Consider the following 17570-nt stretch of genomic DNA (forward strand, 5'->3'; position numbering starts at 1 on the left):
TTCATAAACACGATAATAATACAAGTATGGTTTGAGTGTATTAAGTATATTGTTGTTTATATGTGTGAATGTGTATTCACTTTCTTCTATCTTATAGATCTGATTATTTCTCTATGAAATACGTGTTATGTGTGTGTGCCTCATCTGTTATGTGGAGTATGTATTGATTAAAACATGCTATACAGTTTTTTGTAAACTATGTATAAAAATGTATATTTTTATCTACTAATATGTTGGGTAGAACATGGGTAGATAGTTGGTGTGTAATAAACAGATGAGAGGCCTCGTTGTTGTTTGATTTAGTCATCTAGTGGAGTTTAGATGACGACCACGGACTTTTCTAGACAGTCATGTGGAACATTAGCAGGCTCGCCGCCTGTAGGTGTTAATGAACTTGGGTCCCTTATGTTAGTTATTTTAGGGACATAAAGTGAGAATAACGGGAATGGGTAATTGGGTTATTGTTGGTTGGTGGAAATTAAATATAATTATTTATTGTGGGTTGAAAACCCTATATGCTCACCAGGCTCCCAAGCCTGACCCACTCAGTTTTATTTGTATTACAGGAAGTGGCGCGAGGGCATAAGATGGATGAACCATCAAGTTGTTTTGTTTACAAGTCTGTATATGTATATATTTGTTGAATGACTTGTAATGTTATCGTTTATGCTTATTGGTCTGTATCGGAACATGACACCCCGAGTTTTGATTATATAATGAAAATACATTTCTTTTATGAAATGCTTTGGTAAACATTGTTTTATCATGTTTTGTTTTTGGGAACAAATTTCGCAACTCTTTCAAATCAAAAGGATTTACTCTGAAATTATTTTAAAAACATAAATGAAAATCGGTCTTTTCTGGCCGAGATTTTGAGGATGTCACAGTTGTGATGCTTTACATGACGTCCTCCGCCCCAGAACGTTTCCGTCGTTCTTGGTTTTGGGGTGTGACAGTTATGGATGGATTCAAGCATGAATCAAGAAGAAGTGATGTATAACACATAGATGTAGTGATTTACTTACATTTTTGGAAGATTGGAAGCAAAAGTGTCAAGATCCTTGAGAGAAAATTCTGAATTCTTGGGCTTGGAAGGTGAAAAGTGATTAAAACTCACTAAGGATCATATATATACCCTGGAGTTTACGGCCACCTTGAGTTTACGGCCGTAAACTCAATGGTCTTGGTCGTAAACTCCTATTTCGAGGGCTTAAGGCTTTTTTGGTAATTTACAAATCCAATAGACACTTCCTTTCACTCATTCCTTTGGTTTATTAAGCTCAGAATGCTCATACAGACTCAACACAATGCTAAAAGTTAGCAGAAGCAAGTTTGACTTTTATTGAAATGTAGGGTTTGTACAAATAGAAATTTTGGGTTGTCACAAAATTGATTTTTGTATATTTGTTTAATGTTTTTAAATGGAAGTGGAAATTCTTAAATAATTCGAATGGCTTATGGTGCATGGTCTTTCTAACATCCGAATTTTCAAACCAATTTTTTTCATTTTTAAATCCATAGAAAACAGTTTTCATAAAAACCATCCCAAGAAAAGTCATGATGTCAAATACAATTTCACATCAAAATATCAGAGTGTCCCAAAATATCCAATAACAAAATCTCTCATTTAATGTGTACATCAAGCCTTCATCTTCCCGCGATCCTCAAAAGTACCTTAAACACATTTAATCAACAACTGCAAGCACAAAGCATAGTGAGTTCCCCAAAATATCACATACAACACAACACATAAAGCAGTTATGGGTTATCAGCAACCCTGGAGACTACTCGAAGTCTCAGTACATATAAACAACACAAACATGGTAATAACATTTAGACCCAACTGGTCATCACACACACACACACACACACACACATATATATATATATATATATATATATATATATATATATATATATATATATCTTCCTATTCTAATAAATGAATATGTTTAATCTTCTATTGACAAATGGCATTATATTAGAACTACTCATTAAAATTATATGTTCCATATCATGCCACTTGTCAACATATTAATTATCTATTTCAAAATTCAAAATTTAAATTCCCACCCTAATAACATTAAATTTTAAATTTTTTCACTTTAATTATATTAAATTTATAACATTAGATTAAAAAATAAAATAAAATTTATACAGATTAGATTATAATATAATATAACTTCATGTACTTATCTAAATCAACGATTATAATTTTATATAACTAAAAAAATATTTTTAAGTAATAATTTATTTAAAATAATTGATTAATAATTTTGATTTTTTAATATAAAAATTTAATTAATTTTATAACCGTGGTTCTCACGGGTTATAAACTAGTGTATATATATATATATATATATATATATATATATATATATATATATATATATATATATATATATATATATATACAACTATTCTACCACACATGTAAGAATAAGTGAGGAGAATCACCTGGTACTGATGATTGATACTACTCACACCCGAACTGCCATAACTATACCTCGCCTAATTAAATACACCAACTAACCCTAATTAATAATTAAGGTATTCACACACACACACACACACACCACTGAACTCATACAAGTCTAGTCCACACCTAGAGTAGAAGACTGCTTTGCCCCTACAAAACCCCTCACAATCCATCTAAGACACAAATGTTCCAAGTTAACAAAAGTGAACAAAAGTTAATAGTCTCCCATAACCAGTATGTTGGGCGTAATCACTCTACGTGAGACGTAGAACGCAAGGCAAGAGGGATGGGCTCGAATCTGGCTATGTTGGGCATAGCCAGGTGTACGCTCAGCGTACATAAGCTAATATCAACACTTCTGATGCAAACGTCTTAATCATTAATACATCCATTCCAAACACAAATCTAGCCCCTAAAGAACTTCTTAAGCTATAAAGTTTTTGAATTTAAGCCTTTGCATGGATACAAGGAGATAAAGCCCAAAAACCCTAACTTCTTACCTCATTAAAACCCCGTATCTCTTGCATGGAGGAAAATGAATGACCAAGATAACATTTTTATGACTTTATACATCTTAGAATCGCTGGAAGGATGAATTAATAGCTCTGGATTACTCCATACTCGTAAAGATCAAAGCTTTGGGACATAAAGAACCAAAATGCAAGGCTAAGAAATATCTAACTAAATGAGCTCCAAGATTTGAACTTTATACCTTGAAAATGTGCACAAAGAGATGAAGTTGTTGAATCTACAAGCTATAATGCACCACCACCACTTGAATGATCATCCTTCTTACACCAAAACACTAAACAATCACTTTCCAAGCTTCAAAACACTCTCACAAGGTTAGGGTTCCGATATAGTGTTTAGAGGCAATAAAGGCTAGATAAGATGATGTCAAAGGGAGGGATAAGATGATTAAATATGGGTCACACCCTAAAATTTACGATTTAGCATCTGCATGAGTACACCCGTTGTACTCACACGTACAACTAATGTACCCCCTCTTCCGCCTTGACTACCTCGAAGACCTACGTTCGACGTACATGGCTAGTACGCCCAACTTAAGTGGCCAAAATGCAAATTACATTAACTTCAAGGGCTGAAAATAAAATACCTGACAACGGGTATTACAAATCTCCCCCACTAGAATCAAACTTCGCCCTCGAAGTCAAGCATCTCCGCCTCGGGCTCCCAAGTCCACTCTGAGCCCTTCCGATGTTGCCAATGAACCCTGACCAGGTTCACTACCTTATTCCTAAATGTCTTCACCTTCCTATCCATAATTGCAATCGGGCTCTCAATATAGTTCAGGCTATCATCGATCTGAATGTCCTCCAAAGGAACCAAAATTGTCTCATCAGCTATACACTTCCTCAACTGGAAAACATGGAAGGTATCATGGTTATGACTTAACTACTCATGGAGCTCCAGCCGGTAATCCAGCTTGCCCACACGGACTAACACTCTTAAAGGGCCAATAAACTTGGTCCCCAACTTGACCCGCTTCCTAAATTGAATAACGCCCTTCCATGTTGATACTTTCAGAAAAACCAAATCACCAACCCAAAATTCCAACTCAGAGCGTCGCCGGTCCGCATAACTCTTCTGATGACTTTGAGTCGTTAGTAATCTCTGTCTGACTTGCTGAATAAGCTCAGTCGTCTTCAACACTATCTCAGTGTTCCACATGACTCTCTATCTGACTTCTCCCTAACAAATAGAAGTCTGACACTTCCTCCCATACAAAAGATCAAAGGGAGGCATGCCAATGTTGGCATGATGGTTGTTTTTGTAAGAAAACTCAGTCAAAGGGAGGTAAGAGTCCCAACTCCCACCAAAATCAATGATGCACGAATGAAACATATCTTCAATCGTCTGAATAGTCCGCTTACTCTGCCCATCAGTTTGCGGATGGTACGCGGTACTGAAATGCAATCGGGTGCCCAATTCTTCGTGAAACCTCTTCCAAAACCTGGAAGTAAATCGAAGATACATATCCGACACAGTAGAATTCGGCACCCCATGTCGAGCCACCACTTATCAAACATAAATCTCATCTAACTTATCGGAAAAAAAGAGCCCCTCACTTATGTCTAAGAAGTGAGCGCTCTTCGTCAAGCGGTCAACTATCACCCAGATAACATCAACTCCTTTTGCAGTATTTGACAATTTTGTGATGAAATCCATTTTGATTTGTTCTTACTTCCATAATGGAACCCCTAAAGGCTGCAAATTGTCATGAGGACGTTGGTGCTTAGCCTTCACCTTCCAACCGATCAAGCATCGCTCTACAAACCAGGCCACATCCATCTTCATACACGACCGCCAATAATTATGCTTCAAGTGAAGATACATCTTGGTAGCCCCCCCCCCCAAATGAATGGAGAATATCAACTTGTGGGACTCCCCCATCAACACCCATCAAACCCTACCTGCATGCGGTACCCAAACTCGTCCATGAAGAGTCAAAAGCCCTATGTTGTCGATATCAAAGGTTGAAACCTGACCGATCACTCGCTCACTCTTCCGATTCTATTTTTTATGGCCTCTGACTGCGCTTCTTTGATCATTTCCAAAACTATGGTCATCACAGTCATCCTTAAACACACATCGTAAATCGGGGTACTGACCGCCCTCCGAACCAAGGCGTCGGCTACCAGATTGGCCTTGAATGGGTGATATGTGATCTCATAGTCATAATATTTCACTACATCCAACCACCTCCTCTGCCTCATGTTCATGTTAGGCTAGTCCATAAGATATCTCAGGCTCTTATGGTTCGTATAGATAGTACACTGAACTCCATAAAAGGTAATGATGCCAAATCTTGAGATCAAAAATCGCCGCCCCCAATTCCAAATTATGGGTGGGATACTCCGCATAATGAGGCTTCATTTGCCTCGAAGACTATGCAATCACATGCCCATTTGCATCAACACAACACCCAACCCTAAAATGGAGGCATCACCACAAAATCCCCAACTCCCTCCGAGAGGGCAAGTACCGATGCCTTACAAGTACCAGGGCCCGATGCCGGACTTCTTCTGGTGCCAGGGGAGGGGGTGAAGCGGGCAAGGCCTTCGATTTTTCTATTATGTGATTATGTGCATGGTATGTGGTAGTTTGGGGAGACTCACTAAACTTTGTGTTTACAGTTTTCAGTTTTGGTTACAGGTACTTCCGGTAGCAAGGGGAAGAGTTCAGGATGACTACGATGCACATACCATTTGTTTAGTCTGGGATGTTTTACTATGATATATTGACATGTGTGTTTAATATGATACTCTGATTTGATATGATGACTTATGTTTTTGGATAAAATGTTTTGATAACTATGGTTTATTTAATAATTAAAAATAAAATTTTTGGTCATGATTTTTAGGATGTTACAAGTTGGTATCAGAGCCTTGGTTTGAGGGATTCGAATACACTCTCGGGTGTGTCTGAACTCAAACTGAGGACTTGGTATAATTTTTTTTATAAAGAAAACCATTTTATAAAAAAGATCTAGAAAAGAGAAAAGGGTGTGGTACATGCAATCAGCTGAGCTTAAGTGAGTTCTCCCAAATTACCCATACAAGTTATGTTATGATATGAATTGTGAATATATGAATTGCATCCTAGATTAGGGCTAAGGATCTAGGAAGGATGCCTTATATGCCTGCTATATGAGCTTTATGAACTGCATGCTAGTACTGAGCAATCAGTGATATGATGGCCTGATTAGGATATGCTTGGTTATGTTTACTTAATGCTTGAATGTTGCTTGCTTTGTACTTTTAGAAGTTTTAGTTATCTTTGACTAACTATTAAACAAATATGTTAAGTTACATATTACAATGGCTAAATAATTTCAGAAGGTTAGGTTTAGCTCTATTTCACAGCTCTTGTTTGAGTCTAACCGTTGTAAGGTAGGACCTCTCATTCGAAGAATTATCTGGTCTTAATGATATGTAATGGTATTCGCGAGTTAGTTAGGGGAGATAGCAGAGACTACTTATGCAACTGATGGCAGAGAGTGGGTCGGAGATTACCCTAGGGCAAGCCTAGGATGAGATTAGCGTAGAGAGCAGTAGTAGCGAAATGTACTTGGTGGAGTCAAGGCAGTTCTTGATGAAAGTACGGATAGATGTGGAAGGTAGTATGGGCCCGTACTACTGAAAGCAGAGGATCCATACTCGAATCAAGGAAGGCTAAGATGAACCCATGGAACATGTAGTGTGTGTGATCCCTCGAGTTATGACGAGTGTACTGGTGTTTGTTATGGTGTATTTTCAGTATGGTGACACTACGTACGAGACCAGTTGGCAGCTCTGGCACCGGCGAGGGATCAGGCTCGGGATCTGGAGTCGGGCATCCCGATGATCAGATGAGTGAGTTCATCTCATCATTACTTATCTACATCATTACCTAATATACAAAAGATTATATAAAATAACTACTATATGTACTGAAGCCGATAAGCTTTATATGTTGGCTCTAGTTGTAGGGTACACGTTGATGCTAGAGAATGTGTAGAGTGTTTGACTCATCATATCATAAGGTGTGACCTTATAATCTCCCACTATCTGATGATGTCAAAGCTAATCTTCAATGAATTCTTCAGTTCGTGCTCCCTCTAAGACTAAGAATGAAGTTTTAATGTTTCAACTTTAACTAATGCTCCCCCCTGAGAATATGAATGACTTATTAAGTAATCGAGGCATCATTTATGAATCACAACGGACGAAGGATGAATATGTAAAGGTGACGAGTTGGCAACTCTGGCACCGATGAGGGATCAGGCTCGGGCTTTGGAGCCGGCCAGCTCGATGATCATATGAGGGAGTTCATTTCATCATTACTTATCTACATCATTACCTAACATACAAAAGATTATATAGAATAACCACTCTATGCACTAGCTTTATACGTTGGCGATGGTTGTAGAGTACACGTTGATGCTAGCGAATGTGTAGAGTGTTTGACTCATCATATCATAAGGTATGACCTTATAATCTCCCCCTATATGACGATGTCAAAGCTAATCTTCAATGAATTATTCAGTTTGTGCTCCCCCTAAGACTAAGAATGAAGTTTTAATGTTTCAACTTTAACTAATGCTCCCCCTGAGAATATGAATGACTTGTCAAGTAATTGAGACATCATTTATGAATCGCAACGGATGGAGGATGAATATGTGAAGGTGACGAGTTGGGCTGAAAGTGTGGATCAGCTTGACCCAACTAGCTGAGAATATTGATATTAGCTTGACTCGACTCCCCCTTAGATTGTGCTTTTATGTATAGATTTTCTCCCCCTTTTTGACATTAGCAGTAAACACATGAATAAAGTTGTTGTAGCTTGTAGTTTAGTAAGATTATGACGTCTCTTGATAGTATTGGCTTAAACTATCATTCACTAACAATGTATTGCGAGATTCATCAGCATGTGGTTTCATACGCTGACTCATTAGTCACTTTTATTAAAAGAAAAAGAGCAATGATTTTATGTTGTGTGTAACACATTCCGATATGAAATGTACAAATCGACAAAGAGTGTCGAAGTTTTATCAGTGTATGGATGAATTATTGGGAAAGAGTAGGTAGGCGCGTGTAATATATCACGCACAATGATATACCCATCGGCACAAATTTTCGAATTCTCATCAGTGTCTAGTATCATACGCTGAATCATAAAATTCTAAATAAGAATTTATGGAAAGAATAGTTTGATGCGTGTGATAAGCTGTGGTGTTTTAGCTTAACCATCGACATAGATTTTTCAAGCTCTCATCAGCGTGTGTACATTACATTGAACCATAAAACTTCAAAGAAGAATATCAAGGCAATAATGGGTTGGTGCGTGTGATAGCCTACAATACATAGACTAACCATCGACACATTGTTTCAAACTTTTATTAGTGTGTGGTATATCACAGTGAATCGTCGAGTTTTATTAAAAAAATTAAGGAAATAATAGATTGTTTAAGTCACAATGATGTGGAATCAACGTGAATCATAAACGGTGTTAACTCATCAAAAAAAAGTGGTTCAAACTTCCGTATCATATAGTTAAGTTGCAGTTTAGAACTATAAAGTTCACCATCAATTCTTTAGAATGGTATAAAAATAATAATAAATAATATAAGAATACAACAAAAAAAGTTAGTCAAATAAGGAAAGGAATATACAACCTTGTTCAGAGGCTCTCTATATAGCCTTTTTCAGAAGATGTTTTGTGAAAAATAAATCTTTTGAAGTAATTACTCATTTATTAAATTTCTTTGTTCGAGATATCTACCCTTCAAGATTGGCTATTAATCACTGAAATATTCCAGATGAACTTCAACCTTCATATTTATCAAAGAACAAAAGAGAAGTAGAGATCAGTCTTTGTAACCAACAAGTTAACTGACTCAAATCCATGAAACCATTGTGTCCTCAAGATTAACATGAGGGCATTTGAGGTTTTATCAGATCAAGAGTCAGTAGATGAAAACAAGACCTACTACATTGATGGTTGCTCTTTGCATCCATAACAATTAGTGGAGGAGAAAGAGTGTATCCTCAAGAGGAAGAGGATTTTCTCCTAACTATCCCTATTGATGGCCCAGACCAGCATATGTCTAATGTGGAGTACCAAACTATCCTTCGTTACCGCCTCATGATTCCTCTATTCTCGATTGACGAGATATGCCTAGTTTGCTGCAAGGCATTTTGGATACATGTAGGGAACATGCAGTTCTTTGTACCTACATGATGTGGTTAGGGATGTTCTCTTTGATGTTTGTCGGCTGCTGATATTTTCGTGAAGAAAGAAATGTTAGTGAACTTTTTGACGGACCCACTGGATGGAAGATCCACACTCAGGCCGACTGACATTTTGGTCTTTAGATATGTAGGAGGGAAGCACGCTTGTGTGGATCTTATTGGGGTCTCCCCTTTCGTCGGTTTGAGATGCGGGGGTTTCACAGTAGAGCATGTCGCTTTGAAAGCTGCTGCATGCAAAGTGGCAAAGCACGAGAATGCATGCATAGAAAATCACATGTGCTTATACCTTTTGCATTTGATACTTTTGGTTTTATCGAACCAAAGACGATGAAACTCCTCAACAAAGTTTAACAGATCATGCATTATAATGTTATATCTTCAACATCCACGTATGTTGTTTTCAAAAGAATTAGTTTTGTCATTCAGAAAAATTTAATAACACAACTTATTGTCCATTTGCTTTCCGTCTATATGCAATGATTTTTTTTTTTTTTTATCATCAATTTAAATTGGAATTTGATTTATTCAAATGTATTATTTTCAAAACAAATCAAATGGTTAACATTGATTTACTCAAGTAAGCCGATACAAGCCCATTGGGTCAAAAGAACGGGGTTCATCCATTGATTCCATTCTATGATTATATCCTAACACCATCTGACGGCTCACAAAGCATCACCATCATCACAAAGACCTCCATCCTTCTCTTATAATAAGCCTCTTCACCTCGCCACATCAACAAGTAACCCTAGCTAAACATACAACCATCATCAAGTCACACCCCCTTCAACCCTCTCAAATCTAGGGTTTTTTTTTTGTCTAAATTTCAAATGTCAAGACATCATAGATTTGTAGCTCTCGTAGCCGACGATTTACAAAAATTTGGGGCGAAATAGTTGATGTTCGTAAAACTCAATGGTAAATCGTCGCAAATCGAGCCGTCTCTGTGATCACAGCGGTTGAGCCGCCCTTCGCCGGGCGGTTCCCGTTAACCGGAGAAGGCGTTGTCACATCCTATCGCCTTGGGGAGCGGAGTCTCTGCAATTACCTCTTGGGATTGGCCGTGAGAAAGACATTCACTAATCGTTTGAATTCCATACTTGAAATCGGCCTGTGATGAAATCTATTTAAAAGAACACCATCTTTCGGGACTGAATGGTCTTTCTCGAGATCTTGATGTCAATTCTGCAATTCTGAGGCCATTTTTCTGTGATTTTTTTTTAATTTAAAATGTTGTAACAAATGCGTACTGTATTTGAATTCGAATGTGGATTCAAGTACCAATAATCATCATTCATCAAATTCCTTTTGCTATCAGAATGAAGAATTTTTTCAAACAATATGAACACTTTCCTGAATTTCTGTCTTTCATAAAATGCATCGATGAAACTCTGAATTCTCAATTGATAGCTTGTTTGTTACCGATTATTTACAAAATGTTTGGGGCAAGTTAGTTTATATTAGAATAGTATGTCCTTTTGGGCTATTAAATGATCCCATGTTAATATTTTAGAGCACAATGCACAAAATCAAATTTATGCATGAACAAATCCGGTGTCGTTTTCCTCAAGCTTTCGTGATTTCACCATCATATTACATGTATATCAAAGTGAATGTTTCCATATCCATTTTTGATTAAATGTTTATTGCATAATAGCATTGAAAATGTAGACACTGTGTAGAAAATGGACTTTTAGGTTAAAAAGCATTCCCAAACGCCACTAAAAGCAAATACTTTATTTAAAACAAAGCCTAAAACATATTCATGCTTTAAACAAATACTTTTACTTTAATGAATCAGAAATATTATGAATTTAAGTAGGCATGTTTACTTGTATATATAACTATTAACATTTTAATAATATTTTTATTTGTTCACTTTGGGTTTAGCGGCCTTGAAGGTTGTATCTTTGAATATAGTTGTATTATCTTTTTTAGAATTTTGTAGCTTTGTTTGTGGTTAATGGTGCCATTAGAAATTTGAAGTATACTACCTAAACAACATTAGGAGTTGGATCATTTTTTGTTAGAATGTCTAATAACCGTAGATCACAAACATCTCTTACCATCTTTTTTGCCATAAAAAAGGTTGTTTGTGATTTGGAGTGGTTAGACATGAAAGACGATCAATTCCATGTTTGCTTGATTTGAAGTCTATATATAATTTCTAAGACCATCCATATGAAATCAATGAATGAGTTTAATGAGTTGAAATGTCTAGTTATAATTTCTAAGACCATCTTATTGTGATGTAATTTTATCGTAATGAGATTTTATCTCGATAGATTTGGAGGTTAATGGTCATTGAGTTATTTAATGAAAAAAGGAAAAGTTTTTTAATTTTAAATATTTATTATAAATCAATTTTTGTATCTTTTTATTGAAATTTGTAGAGTTTAATGCATAATAGGATAAGATGATAGAGTTATATGGAGTGTAAAAAAATTATGTGATATTCCATTAAGTTTTATGGACTTCAATGCATTGTGGATACCATAAGACTTCAAAGCAAGTGTGAAAGTCTATGTGGCATCCCAAGGGAAGCTTCAAATCAAGTGTGGATAACTTGATGCTTCAAATCAAGTGTGAAAGTCTATGTGGCATCCCAAGGGACGTTGGAACCCCCAAGGGTCTAGTTTGGCATCTCCATGAGGACGAATGAAAACACCTTATAAGAAATTAGCGGCAACATCGATCATTCTTTTTTTTTTCTTTTTTCTTTCTACCTCTTCACCACCAATCTACCGGCGAACATCATTTCTACTACCTAGTCGATTAGTTGTGGAATGGTAAAAAATCTATGTGACCGTAGGGTTGTGCCATTTGCGACTTCGGCATTTGAATTGTGAAGATACAAACAAGTAAAGTAGGGTTGTGCATTGTGGGTTGTATGTTCGCAGATGGAATTCAATTTGTTACTATTTTTTTGTACACATAAAGATAGTTCTTGTAGCCGACGATTTACAAAATATTGGGGCGAAATAGTTGATATTCGTAAAACTCAATGGTAAATCGTTGCAAATCTAGCCGTCTTTGTGATCACAGCGGTTGAGCCGCCCTTTGCCGGGCAGTCCCCGTTAACCGGAGAAGGCGTTGTCACATCCTATCGCCTTGGGGAGCGGAGTCTCTGCAATTACCTCTTGGGATTGGCCGTGAGAAAGACATTCACCAATCGTTTAAATTCCATACTTGAAATCGGCCTGTGATGAAATCTATTTAAAAGAACACCATCTTTCGGGACTGAATGGTCTTTCTCGAGATCTTGATGTCAATTCTGCAATTCTGAGGCCATTTTGCTTTGATATTTTTATTTTATTTAAAATGCTATAACAAATGCATATTGCATTTGTCTTCGAATGTGGATTCTAGTACCAATAATCATCGATTCCTATTTCTATCAGAATGATGTGTTTTTTCGAACAACATGAACACTTTACTTGATTTCCATCTTTCATAAAAATGCATCGATGAAACTTTGAAATCTCAATCCATTATTTACAAAATTTTTCAGGCAAAATAGTTGATATTTGTAAAGATTTCTTAAAATATAGATTACTAGTTTATAACCCGTGAGAACGTTATAAAATTAATTAAACTTTTATATCAAAAAATCAAAATTATTAATTAGTTATTTTCAATAAACTATTACTTATGAGATATTTTCTTAGTTATATAAAATTATAATCATTAATTTAAATAAATACGTGAAGTTATATCATCTTATAATATGTATTAATTTTATTTTATTTTTCAATTTAATGTTATTAATTTAATATAATTAGAGTGAGAAAATTTAAGATTTGAAAATTAAAATAAACAACAAATTATTATTTTAATGTAGTTAGAGTAGGAAAATTTAAATTTTGAAATTTGAAATGGATAATCAATTATTAATGTAATGTAATTAGAGTGAAAATTTAAAATTTGAAATTTATAATTAATAGGTTGACAAGTGGCATGATAAGTGATATATAACATTAATAAGGAGTTCTAATTATATGACACTTGTCAATAGGAAATTAAACCTATTCTTTTATTAGAATAGAGATTTTACCCAAGGCGGGTCTCTAATTACTCAATTTTGAAAGGGGATGATTATTTTAATTTCGATTTACATTTTTGAAACTTTGGACTTATGGTAATTTCATCAATAATTGATAATTTTTGTTGCCTTTGTGTCAATATCCACTCTGTTTTTGGTTCTTATGTGATTTGGAATGGTTTTCGATGTGGTAGTAACATTTTAACACTAAAATGTCTTTTTGGCCTATTAATTGACCCCCTGTTAACATTTTTGAGTACAAAATCAAATTTCCAAGAAGTGATGTTTTAAACACGACCAAATCCCGTTTCGTATTCCTCAACCTTTTGTGATTTAACCATCCTATTGTAGTGTTTATCAAAGCGATTGTTTCCTTATCCTTTATTGATTAAATGCTTAAAGCGTTTGTTATGGATTCTAGTAAAAAACAAAAGAAAAATGCATATGATAATCTTAACAAGAAATACAGTATATTATTTTAAAACAAAGCCGACAGTATATACAATCTTTAAACAAATACTTTTACTTTATTGAATGAGAAATAAGAAGTATTTATGTAAGCAAGTAAACCTGAACCTAAACAACATTGCGGATGAAATCATTTTTTTTATCATCTCCAACCATTATAGATCAGAAACATCTCTTTACCATCTTCATCTTTTATGCCATGGAAAAGAATGTTTATGATCTAAAGTGGTAGGACATGATGAGAGAAAGATGATCAACCCCGTAAAGCTGTTTGGTTTGAGATTTATTTGTAATTTCTAATGTCACTATTACACTATCAAACAAAGTTGCATAAAGTTCTAGAAAGGGTAATGAAACAGTTTTTGAAGATGCAGCCTTTGAATCTTTATGCAAACTCAATCTTTTTGTATAGACCATGTTTATTTTTTCAATGCAAGTTTGCTATAAGCATTTTATATAAACACTTGAAATTGACCACTGTTGTTTCTCTTTCATTTTTGATTGTCAATAACATATAAAAATTAGGTATGAACGCTATTTCATCAAACATTTAATTTAAGTTAGAATGTCATTTTCATCAACAATAACATTGGATTTTAATTATTTAGAACACCGTTTTAATATTTCAGCAAATCATGTACATTTTTAACATATTATTTTTTTTGCCTTAGAAGAGCTTAGAAGACTTTAGAACCTTGACCCATATCTCTTTCAACAAGAGTATGCACATACCATTTTTGGTCTGTAGTCTTCTAAAAAACATATATTTTTAGGTCTGTGGTCTTCTAAAAAACAAGCGATAGGCAAATTGAAATGTTTGCTCGAGGTAGACATAAGGGGTTTAGAAGCTTCTCTGGCAATATATATATATATATATATATATATATATATATATATATATATATATATATATATATATATATATATATATATATATATATATATATATATATATATATATAGGGTTAGGTTCATTTGAGACCACTTATATTTTGTGAGACCGTGAGACGCATTTGTTTATTTATTTTTATTTTTTTTAGTTAATTCATGTTCCGAAAATAATATTTAAAAAAAGAATTTTTTGATTTTTCCATTTATTTTGCATTTTAAAATTATTTTTAGAATATGTACAGTGTAATATTCTATTTAGAACATTTCACGTATTTTTCAAAAAAAATAGAATTTTTTTTTATTTATTTTTATTTTTTTTATATTTTTTTTAGTTAATTCAAGTTCCGAAAATAATATTTAAAAAAAGAATTTTTAGATTTTTCCATTTATTTTGCATTTTAAAATTATTTTTTAGAATATGTCAGTGAAATATTCTATTTAGAATATTTCACGTATTTTTCAAAAAAAAAAAACGGAATTTTTTTTATTTTTTTTTTTATTTTTTTATATTTTTTTAGTTAATTCAAGTTCCGAAAATAACATTTAAAAAAAGAATTTTTGGATTTTTCCATTTATTTTGCATTTTAAAATTATTTTTAGATTTGGTCTCACGGTCTCACAAAATTAGAATGGTCTCAAATGAACCTGAACCTATATATATATATATATATATATATATATATATATATATATATATATATATATATATATATATATATATATATATATATATATATATATATATATATATACCATCATCGGAGGAGTTTGTAGACATTGGATGGACATGGTGAAATTGCATCTTTTTATATTAGGAAAATATAGTCATGATGTTTAAACCGTTGCTTGTTGCAAACGTCTCGCAACATGCAAATAGTTTTTCTTGAATGGTTGAATTATGTTAAAAAGTAACTAGGAAGCTACTAGAAATAGTAAATCAGCAGAATTCAAAGCTAACATTATGTTAACACTACAATAATATTCGTAACATTTTCTTGGGTCTGCTCTCCAATAAAGATAACGTGATGAACAAAGAAAAATAAAACGAGATATAACAAAATCAGAACTACCAACATTAGCACCACAATGGCAAATGTATAGGCCTTCCATAATCAATGGTAGCATGCAAACAGTTTGATATATAACTTTTGTCAGAAAATTTGTAACATTTGAAAAAAAGTTATATCCCACGATCCCATTTACCGATTCACGATATACATAGCCATTTTGAGATAATTGTTAAAAAAGAAATAAGGAATATTGTGATTTGACACCTCATATTTGATCATTTTTATGATTAATTCTTTATTTATTATGTAGTTTTGCTTTGTATAGACGAGTGGTCTATACAGTTTAAGAACTTGTAGCATATAGTGGCAGGGAAGCTAATAATCAATTTTAGGGGTTAATTTTGGATTATTGATAGGTTTATTCACTCGGTTAATGTTTAGTTTCCTAGGCCTTGTTTTTAATCATTTGGATAGTGAAATCATTGGGCCTTGTTTTATTTCTTTGATCATGTGATTTCATGAGGGAAAAGCATGATGCATTTTGAAGAAAATATTGGTCCTTGGACAATACTGATCATGTAATCATTTTTAGGGGTTAATTTGTTTATTCACTTGGTTAACGTTTGGTTTCCTAGGTTTTTTTTAATCATTTGGATAGTGAAATCAGTGGGCCTTGTTTTATTTCTTTGATCATGTGATTTCATGAGGGGAAGGCATGATGCATTTTGAAGAAAATATTGATCCTTGGAAAGTGATTATGGTGTATGTATTAGTGGAAAGAAGATGTTGCTTCAAAATGGACTTTTATATGGGCATTATGAATCTACATTCTACCGTCAAGAGAATCTAAACCATTAGATCTTTGATATTTTTATGATATCATTTGTAAATTTCCAAAACAAAATAATATATTATCACGAAACTTTGAATAATTTTAAAAAGATAATTGAATATTATTTGAGCTTGACACCACTTCCAAATGTTAGAAATGAAAATTAAAATGTGATGTATACGAAAACAATTTTCTTAAGAAAGCACTAATAGACCACTAACCATAACATCTTGGATATATACATAAAATAAAATTTAACCTCAAATTATAGACAAAGCGATTCGTAAGAGGTGCCATATAAACTAAAATTTTCACAAAGTTTGCTTGATATTTAAATTCTTATAACCCCAAAGCATTATATAAATAAAATTTATAAATCCTTTGAGTTTTCATTTGTTAGAAGTGATAAATGATATCATCACGAAAATGACCAAAGAACACATCATAATAATTCGTTTTTGCTCTCCTCATCCTAATAAATGATTAAAAATGACAATACCATCATTTTTCTCGGACTAAGTAAGATTGGTAGCTAATATAGATATGATACATAAAAAAGGTATCTATTAGGTTGTTCGTCTGTATGGTGTCACCCATTCAATCACATTTGACCGAGACAATAAGTGTTTGGCTTACATTTGGTTAATTCCTTGGCGATGTTTTGGTACTTAACTAAACTTCAATTACATTGCTTACCCATAATATGATAGGTAAATCGAAGTTGTCAATCGAACACTTGAGAACATGTTTGGATGCTTACGTAAGCAGAAACCAAAAATATGGAATGTAACCCTAGATCAAGCTTTATTAGCCTACAATAATTGGTGGCGAATCTAGAGCAAAAAATATGTGGTTCCCAAATTAAGTAAAGCCAATAAAAAATCAACAACACTTGTGGGGGTTGGGTCATGTACCTTAAAAAAATGGACCAGCCAGTTCAACCTGTTAAAACCGATTAGGCACCACCGATTTTTTTTAAACAACTGAAATATAGTTGAAAAAAACCGTACGATTTAATGAAAAAAAATTGATTATTAGTTCGTTGATAAAGTGACGAACAGAAAGTGAGAGTCTTTGACAATGTTCGACATCA

At 33.8% G+C, this 17570-nt stretch overlaps 2 non-coding genes across 2 annotated transcripts; both read left to right on the forward strand.

The window, feature by feature from the left end:
* The first annotated feature begins 10341 nt into the window (after window positions 1-10341).
* LOC111902887 (small nucleolar RNA SNORD96 family) lies at window positions 10342-10436 on the forward strand. The gene has a single exon (XR_002853992.1). It is a non-coding gene; the product is annotated as a small nucleolar RNA SNORD96 family (small nucleolar RNA).
* A 1994-nt stretch (window positions 10437-12430) lies between these two features.
* Window positions 12431-12525, forward strand: LOC111902888 (small nucleolar RNA SNORD96 family). Its single transcript, XR_002853993.1, has one exon. It is a non-coding gene; the product is annotated as a small nucleolar RNA SNORD96 family (small nucleolar RNA).
* Window positions 12526-17570: the final 5045 nt, after the last annotated feature.

The sequence above is a fragment of the Lactuca sativa genome, chromosome 7, assembly GCF_002870075.4.
Source record: "Lactuca sativa cultivar Salinas chromosome 7, Lsat_Salinas_v11, whole genome shotgun sequence".
Classification (NCBI taxonomy): domain Eukaryota; kingdom Viridiplantae; phylum Streptophyta; class Magnoliopsida; order Asterales; family Asteraceae; genus Lactuca; species Lactuca sativa.